Source organism: Myotis yumanensis, unplaced genomic scaffold (assembly GCF_028538775.1).
Source record: "Myotis yumanensis isolate MYYU_CA2020_CCGP unplaced genomic scaffold, mMyoYum1.0.hap1 SCAF_3, whole genome shotgun sequence".
NCBI classification, from domain to species: Eukaryota; Metazoa; Chordata; class Mammalia; order Chiroptera; family Vespertilionidae; genus Myotis; species Myotis yumanensis.
The window spans coordinates 132,702,470-132,723,047 of record NW_027223754.1 but is presented as its reverse complement, the minus strand read 5'-3'; positions in this window follow the sequence as shown (position 1 = coordinate 132,723,047).

Here is a 20,578-nt window from a genome sequence, read left to right as displayed (position 1 = left end):
TTTGTTTGAAAATGTCTTTTTCTAATTGGATCTTTGTAGAAATTCATCTACATTTGTATGAGTCTATGTCTAATCATTGAAATGTTTTTGTCTGTTTTCAGTTACTTGTTGTGTTTGTTTATCATTCTCTTCTCTCCTTCCAAAACTCGTATAACAAGTTTATGTTAATTACTGCATTTGCTTCTATTTTGCTAATATTTTCTCATTTTAATTTGTGAAAAGTGGCAAAAGGAGGGAATGAGATAACATAAAATTAACAAAGTAAGAATTTCTCTTAAGAAATGAGAAAAAATCACTATAAACATAAAGTAAGAGAAATAACATAATAAAATTTTGAATACAACTCAATGAAATAGAAAGCAGAAATACAATAGAAGGTTTTAACAAAGCCAAAAGTTGGCTTGCTAAAAAAATAATATCAACAAACCTTCAGCAAGAGTAATAAAAACAAAATCAACCTAAATTTTAATAAACATATTCAAATAGTGCGCTGGTCTTTACTACCTAATGTCTGTCTTCTTTCAATTCTTCCCTTAAGATGAAAACATTTAACAACTACTTCTGCTCAATAAAATGTAACTATACTATGGGGTCTAAATTTATTCTTAATTTAAACTTATAATTGGGACTAACACTATGGAAGCTAAACATGGTAGAATAAAATTTGTCAAATAAAGAAGGAAAAAAAAGGACTTTTTCTGCTTTAAAACCATCTGGAGGAAAATGTATTTATTTAGGAGATACAAATTTCAGAACAATAAACCTTTGTTGAGTGTACCAGTGAAACACCTGAAAACCTTCTCTCTCAAGTCTCTAAAGAGAAGTCTCTGGTAAAGCTTCAGGAAATATTGAAACCATCTATTTGTATAGTAAGTAAGATCCATATTAAAATTGTGTGAGTCAAAATATCTGAGAACTACATCAATAAAAGATTTTATGGATGAAGATGTTGTTCTGTATATGTGTGTAGCTGTATGTGTGTGTGTTTGGGTATGTGTATACAGCAGCAAGGCAAAACAAAGACTAGGCCATGCCATGCATCAGTACATGCAAAGGATGCTGGTATTTGTGAATTCTCTATTTTCAGATTTTAAAAAATGTGTGTTTCTGAATTTTAAAGCTATATCCCTAGTAGTGGGCTCACTAGCAATTCCATATTTAATTTTTTTGAGGAAACTTCATACTGTTTTCCATAGTGGATGTACCAGTCTGTATTCCCAACAACAGTGTACTACAGTTCCCTTTTCTCCACATCCTCACCATCACTTTGTCCTTTGTTGTTTTGTTGATGGTAGCCACTCTAACAGGTGTGAGGTGATACCTCATTGTCTTTGTTTTAATTTGCATCTCTCTGATGATTAGTGACCTGGAGAATTTTTTTAAAAATATATTTTATTGATTTTTTACAGAGAGGAAGGGAGAGAGACAGAGAGTCAGAAACATCGATGAGAGAGAGAAACATCGATCAGCTGCCTCCTGCACATCTCCCACTGGGGATGTGCCCCCAACCAAGGTACATGCCCTTGACCAGAATCAAACCTGTGATCCTTCAGTCCGCAGGCCAATGCACTATCCACTGAGCCAAACCGGTTTTAGCTGGAGCATTTTTTTCATATGTCTCTTGGCCATCTGTATGTCCTCTTTGGAGAAGTATCTATATAGATCCTTTTCCCATTTTTAAGTTGGATTGTTTGTTTTCCTTTTGTTAAGTTGTATGAGATCTTTACATATTTTGGAAATTAACCCCTTAACAGATGTATCATTGGAAAATTTGTTCTCCCATACAGTGGGCCTTTTCATTTTTTTTGATGGTTTCTTTTGTTTGCAGAAGATTTTTATTTCGATGTAGTCCCATATTTTATTTTATCCTTAGTTTCCTTTGCCCTAGGAGATGTATCAGCAAATATATTGCTACAAGAGATACCTGAAAGTTGCTGCCTATGGTTTCTTTGGGGATGTTTCTAGTTTCATGACTTACATTTAACTATTTTATCCATTTTCAGTTTATTCTTATGTATGGTGTAAGTTGGTGGTCTATTTCACTTTTTTTATGTACCTGTACCAATTTTTCCAGCACCATTTATTGAAGAGACTGTCTTTACTCCATTGTATGCTGTTGACTCCTTTGTCAAATATTGATTGTAATGTCTTGGGTCAATTTATGCATTCTCTATCCTGTTCCATTGATCCACATTCCTATTCCTGTGCCAGTATCAGCTTGTTTTGATTACAGTGGCTTAGTAGTATAACTTGATATCTGGTACTGTGATCCCTCCAACTTTGTTCTTTCTCAACATTGTTGTGGCTATTCAGGGCCTATTTTGTTCCATATAAATTTTTGGAGTATTTGTTCTAGATCTGTAAAATATATTGTTGGTTTTTTAATAGGGATTGCATTGAATCCATATATTACTTTGGGTAGTATGGACATTTTAATGCTGTTAATTCTATCAATCAATGAACACGGTATATTCTTCTACTTATTTATATCTTTCTCTATCTCTTTCTCCAATGTCCTTTAGTTTTCCAAGAAAAGGATTGTAGAATCTCAGAGGAAAAGTGGGGGTGTGGTGAGCAAAGATTAACCAAATAATTTATATGCATAATCCATGGACACAGACAATAGTGTGGTAGAGGCCTGGGAGGGAGGAGGGTAGTGGGAGCAGGTTGCAGGGAATCAATGAGGAAAAAGGGAGACATATATGGCACTTTCAACAATAAAATCAATTTAAAAAACAAGGCTATTATGTACATTCATGTACAAAAAGAATAATGTATGTGTGCAATTATTTCTTTACCTCACCAACAATATATTCACTAATTACCCCTTTCTTCCATGATGTCTTTGGCACACTTAAGACAACATCCATTTACTTAAAATAAACAATTTCATTTAATTGCATTTGGAATATTCATGGGGAAAACTTTGTAATAACTTGCTTAATTTCACCTTTGATAGCGGTGAACATAACCATTTTCATGCTTACTACTCATCATTACACAAAAAGTTTAGCATTTGCATGCACCATTAAAGAAGAAAGGTAAAAAATGTTTCACATTTTATGGGCACCAATGTCATGATTTTCAGTTGTCCTTGCACCAAAGAAATCTGTGCTGTTTAAGCAATACAACCTTCTGTACTGGGGGAGAGATGGGGGTTGGGGGGGGTCGTGCTTATATGAAGACTTCTGCCCTGCAAAGACAACAGTGCATGCTTATTTTACTGAGGTTATTTCTCCTATGCCATCTAAAGGTGAAGAACATATTATACTGACTTTTTAAAAAGCTGATAGTTATATTTTGTGTGTATGTACAAATGCATGCGTGTGTATGTGTGTGTGTGAGAGAGAGAGAGAGAGAGAGAGAGAGAGAGATTAGCAGTGAGATTAATATAAAATATGTGACCCCCTAACACATTAATTCCAGAGCATGGGTGATGAATTAAAAATGACATTTCAATGGTATAGAAACATTACCTCCTTTACTCTTTTTTGCTGTTACTTTCTTTTATTTATTTATTTATTTATTTATTTATTTATTTATTTTTTTGCCACACATTGAATCAGAAAGAGATTCTGCAGAGAGGAAAAAAAGAAGAAAAAAAAACTATGACTTAAATAGAGCTGAAGTATTAACAGAAGTGATATGAGCATAAAAAAAATCATGTTTTGTGACTATCAGCAATACTAAATATTTTAATGTAAAAATATTTATTTTATATTTCATATGAAATGTACTCAGTATAAGTGAATTTTGGAGCCTGGGCATTAAGCAGAGCGCAATTAAATATGCTTGCAAAAATAGACATTCATTTCTTAAGAAAGACATTTCTGCCCTAACCGGTTTGGCTCAGTGGATAGAGCATTGGCCTGTGGACTCAAGGGTCCCAGGTTTGATTCCGGTCAAGGGCATGTACCTTGGTTGCGGGCACATACCCAGTAGGGAATGTGCAGGAGGCAGCTGAATCAATGTTTCTCTCTCATCGATGTTTCTAACTCTCTATACCTCTCCCTTCCTATCTGAAAAAAAACCAATAAAATATATTTTTTAAAAAAGAAAAGAAAGACATTTCTCTTCTATAAAAAACAAAATAAAGACAAACACTCATTAATTCCCCCAAACTAGATTTAAATTCAAAATAGAAATTTGGAAAAATAAAAAATGTACTTGATAGCTAAATTTGTCTTAAATCTTGCTTACTTGTTTAATGAGCACGGTTATTTCAATTAGAAAGCATGCTGGATATCATGATGTAACCATGACCCAGATATGTGAGGCTGATTTTTAAATGCCTCCAGCTGTCTCTAATTAATGCACATCCTTCACCTTGAAATTTGAAAACAAGTGTAACATCAAGGGTGTCATTAGTGTTAAGAGTATAAATATAACATCATTAAATGGTACATGAGAAAAATCTAGTCTAAATGTCACTTACCTTAAAAAGTTTTTAAAAATCAAATAGTTTTATATATATATATATATATATATATATATATATAGTTTTATATATATATATAAAATCTCATCAAATGATATAAAATGCCATATATGAGGATTATGAAATTTTTTTTTTACAATAAATCTGCCATACCATAAATCAAGATTCTTACTAGTATGTCAGGTTATTCTATAAATGAAAAGATTTTGATATAGGTAATTTTTGCTCTAACAACAATTTTATAATTAATGTCAAATTATAAGAACTTAGATTCAAAATTTGCTTTAACTATTGTTGGATTTTTTTCCCACTTTAAAAGTTATATTCTGTTTCATACTGAATATGAGTCATCGACTAGTATATAAAATGTGTTTCTGCCTAGGGGTATATAGAAGAGTTACAGCTTCTAAGACTTGTGCTACTTCAGTAACCACTAACCACAGGTGGATATTTATATTTCAATTAATTTAAAAACTCAGTCCCTAGTTCCTCACATTCAAGTGCTTATTTTGCACATATGGTTATTGTATTGGACAGGACAAATATAGAACATTTCCATGTGGCTGATAGTTCTAACAGACAATGCTGCATAGAGTCCTGCTAGGGATTTCAGAAGTAGGCATTCAGAACTTCAGGAAGTATTACAATGGCACAATTCTTTATCCTGGAAAGAAGAAAGAGGTCTGGCTTCATGACGGTCTTTGAAGGACAGAAAGGCCACAAAGAGAGGCATCCAGCTGTTTTTCATATACTAGGAAGAGAAAGGAAAAACTCATTTAAAATACAGTGGAGGGATTTAGGTTAAACAAAAAAAGTCAGAGTTATAAAAAAAATTGAATGACTTATAGAAATATTTTCTTTCATGGCTTTCTCTGAGAAAGCCATGTGCCTAGTGAAATCTGTGAATATTTATCACTGATAATTTAAGCAAATTCTTAGGTATTCTTTCCAAACTCAGAGAGATTAAGTTATTCAATTAACCAACATTTATTGTGTGGGTACTTCTTTCCTGTTTAGGGGAGATATAACATGATTACATCTGGAAGGCACTATATGAGAGAGATTACATACAGCAGGAACCCTGAACACTATTTACCCAATTCCTCCCCTTGCAATATTGCATTCCAGGAATTAGAGAACAAAGGAATGAATGAATGAATGAATAATAAATACATAAATAAATAAATAAATTAGTTCCAGGTAATAAAAAGAAGTCATGAGAAACATGAAATAGCAAAATATGGAGGAAGTGACTGTGGTACATGAATTTGGGCTCCTGGTACATGAATTTGGGCTCCTCTGAGGAGTTCATATTTGTGTTGAGATTTCCATAGGGAGGAAGAGCCCAACCATAACAAATCTGGATAATCTAGGGGGAAACTGCTCCATGTGGTAAAATGAGGTCGTACCAAACTCTCAAAGTTCACTTATTAAGAGGAAAACAAAAACCACTATGTCTAGAGAATGATGAAGAAGGCAAAGAGTGGTTTGAGGTGAGTTGGAGAAATATGCAGGGCCCAGTTCATGTAGGGCCCTCTGGAAGTACATGCATTCTGGTTGCAATAGGAAGATGAGTATGTCTTAACAAGATCATCTGGCTAGTCTTTGACAGCTGGGATGTGAGGCCATGAGGGAAGGGTGGGACAATGAGAGCAGTCAGTAGAAGGTATCAAGTCCAACTTCAGATTTATCAGTAGAGATGTTAGTGACTGGTCAGACTTAATGTGTTTGGATGGGTTGGCAGTCAGCTGTAAGATAGAAAATGATTATTCTTTGTGGCTGACATGAGTAAAGGGATAAATGGTGGTGGAATATGGTGAAATAGTGGAGTCTTGGTGGGGGCCAGTTTGGGCAGAGTTACTGTTAAGTCTGAAATATATTTTAGACATTGAAGTTAACATGTATAGCGTACATTTGGATATAAGAGTCTGTGAATCAGGGGAATGTCCACTAGAAAAAAAATAAGCAAGAATTTAGATAATTTATACATGACTGTCAAACAACTTGATCTAATTGGCATTATTGGAATACTACCATAAGGCAAAATTAAGCTTTCCATGTACATTGAAAGTTTCCCCAAGATCACCCAGCCAGTGTGCTCAGTGGATGACTTATGAACCAAGAGGTCACCTTTCAATTCCTGGTCAGGGCGCATTCCCAGGTTGCAGTCTTGATCCCCAGCAGAGACTGTGCAGGAGGCAGCCATGTTTCTCTCTCACCAATGTTTCTATCTCTCTCTTCCTCCCTCTTTCTCTAAAATTAGTTTTATAAAAAGATTTATAAAAAGAAAGATTTCCTAAGATAAGTCATCTGTTCAGTCATAAAATAAGTCAAATTCAAAGATTAAAATCATATAAATTCTGACCTAAAAATAACATAGAATTAAACTAGAACTCAATAATCAAATGTGCAAATATTTGATTTGGAAATTAAGTAATACACTTATAAGTAAACCATGGATATTTTAACAAAAAGCCCTGGTCTGGTGGCTCAGTTGGTTAGAGTGTCATCCCATTTCCCTTAAGGTCACAGGTTCGATTCCTAGTCAGGGCATATATTCAGGTTTCAGGATGCATTCAGGAGGTAACAGATAGATGTGTCTCTCTGATATATATATATATATATATATATATATATATATATATATATATATATATTTCTTTCTCCCCCCTATTGCCTTCTCTTTCTCTAAAATAAATAAAAGCATATCCTAGTGTGAGGATTAAAGCATGTTTTAAAAATCACCAAAAGTAGAAAAATATTTTCATTGTATGATAACTAAACACATTAAAGTTTAGTGAATACAGCTAAAGAATTTCTTAGGATTCGTACTTTTAAATGTATCTATTGAACAAGTATCTTCTTTAGCCATTTGGTAGGAAACCAGATACCAATCACACACACACACACACACACACACACACACACAAACAAACAAAAAAACAAAAAAACAAACAAACAAAAACAGAAAAGCACACAAGGACCTTATGATTTCACTTATATGTGGAATCTAAGGAGCAAAATAAACTAACAAACAAAATAGAAATAGACTCATAAATACAGAGAACAGATTGATAGCTGTCAGAGGAGAGAAGGGTTGGAGTACTGGGTAACAAAGGTGAGGATATTAAGCAAAACATCAACAACAACAAAAAACTCATAGAGACAACAGTATGGTGATTACCAGAGGGAAATGGGAATGGGGAGAGGGAGAAGAAGGTAAAGAGGGGATAAATAGTGATGGAAGGAGACTTGACTTGGGGTAGTGAACACACAATACAATATATAGATGATGTATTTTAGTATTGTATATATTAAACCCATATAATTTTATTAGATAACTAGAGACCTGGGGCATAAAAATTGTGCACTGGTGACGGGTCTCCAATCTGAGACCCGTCGGGGAATGTCTGACTGCCGGTTTAGGCCCAATTGGGGGATCGGGCCTAAACCGGCAGTTGGCCATCACCCTCACAATCCAATACTGATGGCTCCCAACCACTCGCCTGCCTGCCTGCATGATTGCCCCTAACTGTTTCGGCCTGCCAGCCTGATCTCCCTCTAACCACTCCCCTGCTGGCCTGGTCATCTCTATCTGCCCTCCCCTGCAGGCCCGGTTGCCCCCAACTGCCTTGCCTTGTCAGCCATCTTGTGGCCACATGGGGGAGGTCATCTTGTGTGAGGGTGTGACAGTCAATTTGCATATTATCTCTACTAGAGGCCTGGTGCACAAAAATTTGTGCACTCGGGGGGCGGGGGGAGGGGGGTCCCCCCAGCCCGGCCTGTGCCCTCTCGCAGTCTGGGACCTCTTGGGAGATAATGACCTGCTAGCTTTGGCCTGCTCCCGGGTGGCAGAGGGCAGGCCCAATCCCTAAGTGCAGCCCCTGGTCAGGCTCAGAGCAGGGCGTATCGGGAGGTTGGGATGCCACCCTCAGTCACGCTCAGGGTAGGGCCGATTGGGGGGTTGGGCGCCACCCCCTGTCACACTCAAGGCAGGGTCGATGGGGAGGTTGCGGGGCCAACCCCTGTCACACACAGAGCAGGGCCAATCAGGGGGTTGGGGAGCTCCCCCCTGTCATGCACAGAGTAGGGCCGATAGGGGAGTTGGGGCACCACCCCCTGTCACACACAGAGCAGGGCAGATCAGGGGGTTGGGGCGCTGCACCCTGTCACACTCAGGGCAGGGCCAATGGGGAGGTTATGGCTCTACCCTGTCACACACAGAGCAAGGCCCGTGGAGGGGAGTTGGGGCGCCACCCTCTATCACCCACAGAGCAGGGCCGATCAGGGGGTTGGTGTGCTGCACCCTGTCAAACACAGAGCCCCAGGGCAATCAGGGGATTGGGGAGCTCCCCCCTATCAGGCACAGAGCAGGGCTGATCAGGATTTTGGGGCGCCTTCCCCTGTCATGAACAGAACAGGGCAGATAGGGAGGTTGTGGGCCCACCCCCTGTCACACACAGAGCCACAAGGTGATCAGGGGGTTTGGGCGCTGCCCCCTGTCACGCTGATCCCGGTTCCTGGAGGCATATTACCATTTTACTATATAGGATAGAGGCCTGGTGCATGGGTGGGGGCCGGCTGGTTTGCCCTGAAGGGTGTCCTGGATCAGGGTGGGGGTCCCCATTGGGGTGTCTGGCCAGTCTGGCTGAGGGGCTGAGGGTTGTTTTCCGGAAGCGAGTAACTGAAGCTTCCAAGCGCTCCTTGTTTTCTTTTTTCTTTTTTTTTTTATTCTGGGCCAGCTTTAGCTCTGAGGCCTCGCTGCTGAAATCATCGATACAAAGTTTCGGTCCGCTGGCTTTCAGTCCGGCTGGTTTCTGGTGTTTTGTTTAGCTTCTTATTTGCAACATAGTACATAGTTGCTTAGAGTTGCAGCTGAGAGGCCGGCAAGTGAGGCGGGGAACGCTGGAGTCCTTAGCAAGCAAGCCTCATGCTCGCTTCAGTGCCTGGCTGCCGGCCGCCATCTTGGCTGACAGTTAATTTGCATATACTCACTGATTAGCCAATGAAAAGGGTAGTGATCGTACACTAATTACCATGTGTCTCTTTTATTAGTGTAGATTATATAGGATGTCACCCCAATAAATTCAATAAAAATAAGAAATAAATTAATAAAATTAAAAAAACAAATGTCCACAAAAAGTTTTATTAGATAATATTATTTGTAACTTTATTAATAAGAGCCAAACATTAGAAACAATCCAAATCTCTAACAATTGGAAAATATATATACAAAGTACATTAACGTCAAAATATGTGATGTTTCACAACATGAAAGGAATACAGTATTGATACACACAATAGAGTAGATAAATTTCAACCTCTTTTGTCTGATAAAAAGAAATACTAGACACAAAAGAATATATACTGCATAAGTCCCTTTACATCAGTGGTTCTCAACGTGTGTGTCACGACCCCTTTGGCTGTCGAATTACCCTTTCACAGGGGTCACCTAAGACCATCCTGCATATCAGATATTTACATTACAATTCATAACAGTACCAACATTACAGTTATGAAGTAGCAACAAAAATAATTTTATGGTTGGGTCACAACGTGAGGAACTGTATTTAAAGGGCCAGAAGGTTGAGAACCACTGCTTTACATGAAGTTGGATAAAGGATACTACTAATCTAGTGTAATAATAGCAGAAATGATGCTTATGGAGTTTTGAGAGTGACTGAAAGGGCACAAAATTATGAGTTTTTGTTGGTGACTGAGGCTAATATGACTGTGAGAAAATGGTAAGATTCATTGTAGAAATCTTGTTACTTGGTGTTTATATTCAGTCCTGTGATGCAGAGGCTGACACCTGAGCAAGCCTTAGCTATTTAGGACTTTGGTGAGCTGATCCTGAAATTTAAAGCATTGATTTTACACATGTGATGGGCCAACCTTGGCAGCCAGGAGGAAGTTTAGATAGAAGAGTTTGATGCTAGATATCTTGGGAAAGAATGGATTAATCTTAACTTTTCATTTCTTTTTTTTTTAACTAGATTTTATTGATTTTTTTTTAGAGAGAGGAAGGGAGAGGGAAAGTTAGAAACATTGATGAGAGAGAAACATCAACCAGCTGCCTTCTGCACACCCCCCACTGGGGATGTGCCCACAACCAAGGTACATGCCCTTGACTGGAATCAAACTTAGGACCCTTGAGTCAGCAGGCTGATGCTCTATCCACTGAGCCAAAGTGGTTAGGGCAACTTTTCATTTCTTATTCACATGGAAAATGCATTTTTCTACTAAGCAATTGGTGTTACATAAGGCAATCTCATTTTTTTACTTTTCTAAAAAGATTCATTGATAACTTTGAACCCATTTTCATTTGTAAACTACTATTGTAAGTCTTCTGTATGCATAAATTAATCACCTAGAACCATACAAAATGAGTTGACTATAAATTTAAACAAATGTGGTCTAGATTCAAATGATGACTCAATCAATGATGTTCTTCTGAAAGTTTATTATAAAACTGAATAACATTTTTGTTGTTGTTGTTAATCCTCACCTGAGGATGTTCTTTCCATTTATTCTTTTTTAGAGAGAGTGGAAGAGAGGGGGAGAGAGAAACATCTATGCGAGAGAGACACGTCTATTGGTTGACTCCCACACATGCCTCCAACCAGGGCTGGGGGATACAACCAAGGTATGTGCCCTTCAGTCTGCAGGCCAGCGCTCTAACCACTGAGCAAACCTATCAGGGCTGCATAACTTTTCTTAATAATTATGTAGTATTTTTCTTGCAGTTGCACATAAGTATTGCATTAATCCCTTAATTATTTTTCACAAATATTTTTAGAAAGTATTTGATTCATTCATTATTTATTCATCCCACCATCTTGTGAATATTATGTGCCAGGTACTGTGCTAAGTGCTAATGTAATTGTAGTTTTGTTACACAATGAAGGCTATATTATGTTAAAAAACAATTCAAAATAGTAAAAATTCAAATCAATTTAATATATTACTGTATAGCTATAAAATAGGGAATGGTTTCTGGGCTACTCATACTCAGTTTATTTCATCTTCAGAGCTTCCTGTTAATACTTATTAGAAATAGTCCAGAAATTATTTCCAAGTGAATCAAGAAACTGGAGCTTTATACTATTGTGGACAGGACACATTGTCTCAATGAATATTGGAATCATATGTCGGATAATTTAATTTCTGTATTTTGTAGGGAGGGTGGGGAATGAGACTCATTATAAGCAGCTCATTATATGCGCTAACACTTGTCCTAGACAACTTAACATTATTATGTAATAAATTCATCACAACAATTCCAGATTTCATATTCCTGTTTTCACAGTTAACTGAGATTCGGGCATTTTGAGGATTGTCCAATTTCAACTAGCTACTGCAAATCCTAGTTTATCTCTTGGGCTTTTCATTTGTGCACATTTAGAATCATTCTGAAGACATGTTAGAATGTTTCAAACAGAAATGATCACAGCACTTTAGTGAGTATTTTACTTTAAAGTTTGTAAAATGTTTTTTTTTTCATTTATTATCTCATATCCTTAAAATGATTCTTGTTCTTTGTATCACATTGATAAAGGTGTTTTGAAAAGAATGATGCATTGGAAGAATCTTTCTGATGTCTCCTCAACAGGGTTAGATTAATGTGATTAGGTTTACTTGAGAGGCAGAAAATAAAACCAGGATTTTATAGCTTAGTTAAGGAAACACACCCTAAAATATTTGAGTAATATATCCTGATCACCTAGTTGTTTTCTAGAGCTAAACACAATGAGAGATAACTCAAGTAGTTTTCCAGGCACATCATCATTTCACTCCTACTTCTACCTCAGTTAATTACAGTATTGATGGGGAAATCTGGCTGTTCTAAAGAGGCAGACATATGTGTTAAAAATCACGAATATTACAGTGAATCATGACCTGATTTCTAACATGTGGATTAAATCATCATAGAGATAAAATAATGAATTTCAAGTGTACTACCTTTTGACCACATTAACGTTGAAACAAAACATTTTTATTCTGAAATATTAAATTCTCTATGGAAGTTGATAACATAATAGAAAGCCCTATATACGCTTCACCTATCTTTCCTCAGTAATGACATTTTATAGGACTATGATACAATGCTCAAAATCAGGATATTTGTACAATACTACTAACTAAACTATGGCCTATACTCATATTTCACCAGTTTAAATTTTATTTATATTAATTTATATTTCTAGTCATTTATTTATTCATGATGCTTTCTTAGAAGTTTTAACTTATGCTTCTGCAGATGTTTTAAGAGGGGTCAATATTTATATTTACATTCACAGATTTGGAGTGAAACAGAAGACATCCTTTTGGGAATAAGAGAAAATTATATGAAATATCCTAAGGGGAAAAAAAGATATCTTGTTTTTCCTTTTGTAAACATAGCTAAAAAAAATCTACATTGAATATAATATAGTTTAAAAAAACAATGAAATATATTACACATAACATACATACCTATATTATAATGTAAAAAATCATTAATAACAAAGCAAGAATTTTTTGGAAATTGAAATACCTAAAAGCTGCTGATAAAGGCACAACTCAAGTCAGGCAATGAGGCCAGGTTATTTATTTTAGAAGAACTTCAGGACAGACATTTGGGAAGGCCAGGTTTTCTTGGCAGTTCTCTGGTTCGAATACTTGGGTCAGAAGACACTTAACTGGTGCCAGGAGCTTGTGCTATTGCAATTTAAATGTCCAGAATTAACTGTAAAACCACCTTTAAATCATGTTTGTTTTCAAAACTTCCTTTCCTGTATTTTGAACTTTTATCTTATTTTTGATCATTATTCTTTTATATTTTTCAATACTATAAACTACTTAATCTGCATAATTTAAAGTATAGTATTATAAACAGTCATTCTTATTGAAACCATTCAGTTCCCATTAATATATATCCAATAAAATGTAGACCTTTCTGTATACTAGAACATTTTCTTCATTCTGGTACATAGACAAACTGTTACAGAAAACCGGAGAAGAACCAAGCAACGCTTAGAGAGATGGAGTTACATTTATTGTTATTACACGCGGGCCCAGAGGAAAATGTCTCTCAAATTCTGGGCGAAGTCACACAGGAAATTTCCTGTGTTTATACCATTTTACCCTCTTTGTCTCCAAAATATGGGGTTTTCCGGTCCCCTTTGCAAGTTCTTAAAGAGCCCCTATGTGCTGGGGCTTTGAGACCTCGACCAAAGGCTTGGCCTGGTGCCAGCACTGATAACTTCGTCTGGGGAAGGTTTAATGGCCGCTCTGAAATGGGAGTAGTCTTATTTCCCTCATTATTTAAGCCCGTAAGCATTTACAGAAGCCAGAAATAGCAGGGTTAAAATTTCAAACAGCAGTTTTTATTTAAGATGGATGCTTCAAAACAATGACTTATTTCTGTAAAAACAAGGTCCAGCAAATCCATATTTTGGCATCAAAGTCCTTAGGCCAAGTAACAATAATTTTTAGTAGAAACCATGTACATATACTGGAAGAATAAAACTACTTTATTCATCAATAAACTAAATGATTTTTTAGTTTAATACACTCCACATTACTTTAAATTTTATTGTAACTTGAAGAAAGTTCTTTATATTTCTAAACTAGAGGAAAATAATCCCTATAAAGTGTATACTACATGATAGGAATTATTCTAAGTATTTTACATGAATTTAATCACTGTAAAATAACTTAAGTATTATATTCTCATTTTTTTTAATATGAAGAAACTAAGGCAAAAGAGATTAGAGAATTCTCATGTTGCTTAGAAGGTGGTGACTCTATGAAGGTTTTCATCTCTAAAATTCTGCAATGTTGCTAAAAAAATTAACAACTATAAATAAAGGATCTAAGGCAGTGGTTCTCAACCTTCCTAATGCCGCAACCCTTTAATACAGTTCCTCATGTTTTGGTGACCCCCAACCATAAAATTATTTTCATTGCTACTTCATAACTGTAATTTTGCTACTGTTATAAATCATAATGTAAATATCTGATATGCTATATGTGTTTTCTGATGGTTGCGACCCACAGGTTGAGAACCAGAACCGCTGATAAGGGATACTAAATGGCACTAAACTCTTATCTTGTTAGAAACAGACCATCAATTACACTTAATAATTTACTTGCAAGAATTTGGAATTAGTTCTAGTCCAGCAGTTGCCAATCTTTCAGACCTCACGGACCACCAGTGGTCCACAGACCACTGGTTGGCGACCGCTGCTCCAAAGCTTTCCTTAAAGTCTATTTTTGAGGAATGTGATTTTTGGTAAAAGTAGTCTTTATAATGACATCTTCTAGAATTAAGGAAAGGGATCTGGTATCTTAAACTATTAAGATCATAGAGTAGAAAAAGTAGACTTTAAATGTCCACACCCTGAAAGTTATCTATAGATTCAATCATCCTTATCAAAATCCCGCATGGCATTTTTAACAGAAATAAAAAAAAAAAGTTAAAATTTGCATGGAGCCAAAGAAGAACTCAAATAGCCAAAGCAATCTTGAGAAAGAACAAAGTTAGAGGCATCACACATTGTGATTTCAAACTATGCTACAAAGCTGTCAAACCTTGGTTCTTGAACATCACCCATCTCAAACAATTAGGTTCTTGAGCAAGCTGTTCATGGAAAAATGTCTTGGATGTCAGTTGTTGAACAAAATTTCAGTTATTGCTCTGGTGAATTCATGCTGATATCTGTATGATCAGTCAGAAGTCTCTCGGGCGACAAACAAAAGGAGAGAATGCCCTAGTATGAATGAGTTTACCAAAAACTTCATGTTGTTAATATCTCAGGAAATTGTGCTGTGAACATTTTTGTGTTCTTTTGTACTGTATATAAGAACGGTTAAAAGAAGGAATCATTTGAAGGTCTGGAATGGATTAATTCAATTTACATTATCTGTATTGGGGAAAAATGATTCAGTTTTCCAACAAATCACTTCTCACACAGCCTTCTGAAATGAATTATGTTCGAGAACTGAAGTTCTAGTATAGTTAAAACTGTATGGTACTGGCAAAAATAAATAGACATATAGACCAATGAAACAAAATTGACAATCCAGAAAGAAACCTCCACATTATAGTCAACTAATATTGCCTAAAGGAGCCAGGAATACACAATTGGGAAATGACATTCTCTTTAAGAAATAGTGTTGGGAAAACTGGATAACCACATGCAGAAACATGAATTTAGAACTTTATTTTATACCACTTAGAAAAACTAACTCAAAATAAATTTAAAAATTAAACATAAAATCTGACACTGTAAAACTGAAAAGAAAACATAGGGGAAAAGCTCCTTGACATTGGTCTTGACAGCAATTTTTAAGGCGATGACACCAAAGGTACAGGCAACAAAAGCAAAAACAAACAAGTGGTACTACATCACACTAAAAAGATTCTGCACAATAAAAGAAACAATCAACCATATAAAAAAGGCAACAGCCCTAACCGGTTTGGCTCAGTGGATGGAGCGTTGGCCTGTGGACTCAAGGGTGCCAGGTTCAATTCTGGTCAAGGGCATGTACCTTGGTTGCGGGCACATACCCAGTAGGGAATTTGCAGGAGGCAGCTGATCGATGTTTCTCTTTCATCGTTGTTTCTGGCTCCCTACCCCTCTCCCTTCCTCTCTGTAAAAAATCAATAAAATATATTTTAAAGAAATAATAAAAAAGGCAACATATGGATGTTGGAAAATATTTGTAGAACATATATCTGATAAGGGATTGTAGGACCTTGTTAAGAGTACCCTGGATCCTCAAGGCCAATTAGAGTGTGAAGGCCCTATTCAGAGTACGCCGGACGGACAAGGTCTCTCTGAGTGTGGGAAACTTAATCAGAATGTTAAAGTTAAGATGCTTTATACAGGTGCCAGGACACAACAATCATTCTATAACCCAAAAGGCAGAGGTCATTATCTGTCAAAAAGTCTCTTTTGTCTAAGTAATATGATACTGACCACCAGTAGATGATAGCTGGTGCAGCTGCTTGGTGAGGCTGTAGCTCAAAGGATCACTCCTATATAATTAGCTCTTATTTAGGAGGCTACTGCTACATAAGATGTGTGGGAAAGATGTGTTGTTACCCTGAACCAGCAGTGTTGCTTTAAATAAAGGGTTTTTCCTGAATCTCCGAGTATTCCTTGTGTATTTTCTGGTCACCTGGTAAATTCTGCAACAATATCTGCACTCCTATGTTCATTGAAACCTTATTCACAATAGTCAAGCTATGGAAACAACCTAAAAGTTTACCAGTGGATGAATGGATAAAGAATATGTAATTCTCCCTCTCTCTCTCTCTCTCTCTCTCTCTCTCTCTCTCACACACACACACACACACACACACACACAAGAATATTATTAAACCATAAGAAAGAAGGAAATCCTGCAGTTTGAGTTAACATGAATAGGCCTTGAGGGCATTACACTGAGTGAAATCAGTCAGACAGAGAAAGACAAATACTGTATGATTCCACTTTTACAAGAAATCTAAAAAATCCAAACTCATAGAAATGGAGAATAAATAGAAATTACCAGGGGCTGTGGCATGGGGAAATGAAAAAGTATTGGTAAAATTACTTTTACAGAAATGTTGGAAGATTAATAAGTTCTGGGGGTCAAGTATATAGCATTGTAAACACAGTTAACAAAACTGTATTGTGTACTTGAAAGCTGTTAAAGAGTATATCTCTAAAGTTCTCACCACAAAAAAATAAAAAGACATAGGATTAGGTGTTATCTAAAGCTATGTTAATAATTATACTGAAATATGAAAGTGTATTAAATTAACATAGTATACCTCAAACTTACACAATTTTGTGTCTATTATATCTCAGTAAAGTAGAATAAAAAAGAAAATACACATCATAAGTACTAGATAATTTGTTTTTTGTACTATACTAAAACAATCAAATAAAAATTATAAAATTAATATGTTCATAATAATTAAATTTTAATTTAAAGCACACACCTGAAGAAAGAAGGGTTATAGGCATGCTCAAGGGAGAGTACACATTGCATCCTTTCTCTTAAGGCACCGGTTCTCAACCTGTGGGTCGCAACCCCTTTCACAGGGGTCACCTAAGACCATCGGAAAACCCATATATAATTACATATTGTTTTTGTGATTAATCACTATGCTTTAATTATGTTCAATTTGTAACAATGAAATTGGGGGTCACCACAACATGAGGAACTGTATTAAAGGGTTGTGGCATTAGGAAGGTTGAGAACCACTTGCAGGGGTGGGCAAACTTTTTGACTCGAGGCCCACAATGGGTTCTTAAACTGGACCGGAGGGCCGGAACAAAAGCATGGATGGAGTGTTTGTGTGAACTAATATAAATTCAAAGTAAACATCATTACATAAAAGGGTACGGTCTTTTTTTTTTTTTTTAGTTTTATTCATTTCAAACAGGCTGGATCCGGCCCGCGGGCCATAGTTTGCCCACGGCTGACTTAGGGGTTTTTATCTGTTTTCTAAATGTGGGCATTTTAGGAGAGGTCTCTGGGAAGCATCTCAATAGAATATTCAACAGCTTTCCAGGTGTGTTCTTTAACATGCTGATGCATCAACATGAGTGTATAGGGGAGTTTGGGATCATTCTCAGTGTTTTATTTTTATCTTGGATTTGTCTACCTCTTTTTTTTTTTTTCTCTCTCTTATTTATTCCTGTTCTGCGGTTTGGTTGGCACTAAAGGCATTTACTGGGTCTCTGTTATCTATCTCCTTTGCCATGGTGATTTAAACTACTTACAGTCTAGTTGGAGAGGACAGGTGTAAAGGGTTTGCTCCTTGGTTAGTGAAGGTAAGATCTTGGGATTTATTAGCAAACGGTTAGTTGCTCTGTCTTGTTTCGCTCTCTGTATCAGTTTCCCTCATTCCACTTGCAGAGGAATTTCTTAGCTTGTTACTTTCCTGCCTCAGCTTCAAATTGGCATTTAATCACCATGAAAAAATGTATATATTTAGAATTCATCTTAAAATCCAGAAACTTAGAAAAGTGGAGGGAATTCTCTGCTTTGTGATATTCCCTTCAAACAGTCTTACCTCTTAGGATCAACTCTGTATAATCCTCTTTAGAGTTTAAATATTTTAACTTGGTTTATGATTTTTACTTTTACAGAAATATTGTGGAAAGAGCTACACTTCAAGAAAATAATGTTTTGCTTATAGAAGGAGTTTCTACATAAGAAAAACAGGTGATCTTGTATAAAGGAATGCCTCATGAAACATTATCTTGTGTTATAATAAATAGAGCAAGATACTTTTTTTCTGATTTTTTTTTTTTAATTTAGGGAGAGGTTTTATCTAGTAGACTCTATAAATCAGCCTGAAGAGAATTTATCTCTTAGTGGGATGAAAAAGTAAAATCAAAAACAAAAACAAAAACAAAAAAACAGAAAAACTGCCTTCTCTATCTTTCCAAGTAATATTCAATATTCTAATAAGCAGTTCCAGAGTAGTATTTCAAACAGGATTTTGGCAACAAGAGGTGCTGTCAATGCCTTTAGGATTTTAAGAAAAATGTTTGTAAATTGGTTGCATAATATTTCCTACTTTACTCCTTGCTTTCTCATCTAAAAGAATTTCTTATTTTCATTCACTGACATTTTGCAATTTTAACCTTGAAGATTATTTATTCTCAACATTTTTTTCAATCATCACCATGTTGTGAATGCATGTAAAACATAGCTCAAGAACACAAATCTTCAGGCATCATTGTAATAGCCAGCATTTTTATTGCTATGTTACAAAAGTGATGGTCATATATAATTTTGACTGAATTTAGTTGCTGGAAAAACCCGTGTGAGGACTAAACAGAAAAATTCAAGCAGCATTTCCACGACAGTGTTATTCGGTAGGAAACCATGTGCAAAAATTTTACAAGGACAGTGAAACCTCTGTAGAAGGTGGAACCGGAAAAACACTGGACTGTAAGTTTAGAGAAACAAGTTTTATTTTTGGTTACGTTACCGGAAAGGGGACCTGGCCCTAGGCAGACCTGTGTGTGGGTTCTTGTTTCCTGCAGGAAAAATTTCACAATATGAGTCCAGGTGAATTTTAGAAGACATTTATTAAATAAAGCTGGGGACAAGGAAACAAGAAAAGGCTGGGGAAATGAGCCTAGGCTGGTCTGCTTTGGCTCACTAGGAAGTCAGAGAAAAGGAGGCCTTGGGCACAGGTTCAGGGGATTTGCCCAGGATGATCTGCCACTGCCCGCTGCTGCCCTGGTTTCAAGACTCCTGGGGTCCCATAGGGTTTTGGAGATGCAGGCCTGTGGGGGAAGGAAGTGGGAAGCGGGGTGATGCTCCAGGGAGGGAGAGGACTCCAGCTGGGACCTTTGTTTTGAGGGATCTTAAAGGCTGGGAATTTAGGGGAGGTCCTAGGGGAGAATTTCAATAGAATATTCATCAGCTTTATGCTGATGCACCAAAATGAGATTTATTCTTTTAACTTCATCTGTCCTTGGGTGTGGTTGGCAAATGGCACTATTTGGATTTTTGCTGTCTCCCTGAGTAGAGTGATTTAAACTTATCCTCTGGTTGGGGAGGAGAAATGCTAACCACTTACTCTTATGTGCCCCTGGTTTAGGGAAAATAGGGTTTACTAGATGGCTGCAAACTGCTGTTTCACTATCTGTCTCAGTTTCTCTATTCCACTTGTCCTGGCTTACTGGCCCGTCTCAGTTACACTACCGGTGATACTGGACATGTTACTTAACTATCATATATGTCATATATGACAGGATGTATTTGGACTCAGAACCTCAAAAACATTTACACTAAAACTTATAATGCTCTTTGTTTTAACGCTTCATTAATGGACATTTAATTTATATAGTGCTTTTGCACATGGAAGGGAAGAAAGGAAATTCAATCCTGATTTTTGCTATATATTGGTTGATTTGTTTTATCCTCATTGCCAGGTAATTTTTAGAGATGATCGTCTTATAACTTTTTCAAGATCACACAGCTAGTAAATTAAGAAAAACTGTCAGTCAGAAATTGGTTCCCAGTTCCATTCTCTTTTTGCTATTTGGCAGTTACTCTCTGTTTTCCAGCAGAAATTAAAATATGCTTCACTGTTTTTATTCATGTTAGAGGGATGTGTTTACATAGTCAGGAACTAAA